Below are 1,413 nucleotides of genomic sequence, written 5' to 3' on the forward strand. Positions count from 1 at the left end.
CTTATTGACTACTTGGAAAAGGGTAAAACAATCACTGGTGAATATTATGCATCATTATTAGAGCAGCTGAAAGAAGAAATAAAAAAAAACGACCACATTTGGTGAGAAAAAAAATTCTCTTTCATCACGACAACGCCCGAGTTCACACATGCTTCGCTTCAATGGATAAAATTGAAGAACTAAAATTCGAATGGGTCGAACACCCACTGTATTCACCAGATTTAGCCCCCAGTGACTTTTTCTTATTTCCAAACTTGAAAAAATGGCTCGGTGGACAGAGATTTCCAGACAACGAAGACGTCATTGCCTCTGTAAGTGCTTATTTTGAGGAAATTCCGAAAACGCACTTTTCTGAAGGATTAAAAAAACTTGAAAAGCGATTGACCAAGTGTATAGAGCTCCAAGGAGATTATGTTGAAAAATAAAAAAAAATTTACCCAAAAAAAATTGTTTTTATACTTCATTCTAAGGACTTATTGAACTACCCTCGTATGTTTTTAGTTTGTGCGGCAGCGCTGCGTTATATGTAAAGAAAAAATTATTACAATAAATTGATTTACGTTGTTTGTTAGCAGTTATTGATATTGGTTCTGCAAATTGTTTTTTAGAATAAAATGGCTGGGGAAAGTGCTTCTTTCACTCCAAAAAAGGCTTCGAAAGACCTAACATTCTGTTGCATGCTCCCTGTCGGGAAAAAAGAAAGAATCGGAAAAAGGCCGCTTCGGAAAGATTCAGAAAGGTTTCGGAAAGAATTCGGATAGGGCTATGTGAACTTTGCTTCCGTTTGTTTCCGAACGTGGAACTGTCCCACGAATCTTTCCGAATGTCCCTTTCTCCTACTTCTTTCTGATCAGTGCAGAGTCCCTCTAGTTAGCCTCTATTTCATTATATTTATATATTTATTGAATATATATATTCAATATATATATATATGGTACAGAGGGTTTCATTTTTGCATGCCAAGACGGTGTCATTTCCACCTTAACATACCGTCGCCACATTTTGAGCCAAGACATTCCCGATGATAGCTGCAGGGCGTGCCATGCACACTCCGAGCATTTAGCTCATATACTATCTAATTGTCCAACACACGCGGGAACGACCTACATTCAAAGGCATAATGTGGCACTAAGAGTACTTTATTACCATCTCTGTCACTCCTACGGCATTCACCTTAATATCGCTCCTCTAAATGCTCCTAGGGAAATTGAGTTAATTGTCGAGAATGGGAAGTGCCGTATATACTGGAACTTTATATTCTCGACAATTGTTTCTATTGCTCACTCGAGCCCTGACATGGTTCTTCTTGATTTCGAGATGCGAACCATGTTCGTTATCGAATTTTCGGCACCAGCTGACAAAAACATCATAGCCAAGGAGAATGAAAAGAAAGAGAGGTATCGAGACCTTATA

This window comes from Belonocnema kinseyi, chromosome 6 (assembly GCF_010883055.1).
Source record: "Belonocnema kinseyi isolate 2016_QV_RU_SX_M_011 chromosome 6, B_treatae_v1, whole genome shotgun sequence".
In the NCBI taxonomy this organism is placed as follows: Eukaryota; Metazoa; Arthropoda; class Insecta; order Hymenoptera; family Cynipidae; genus Belonocnema; species Belonocnema kinseyi.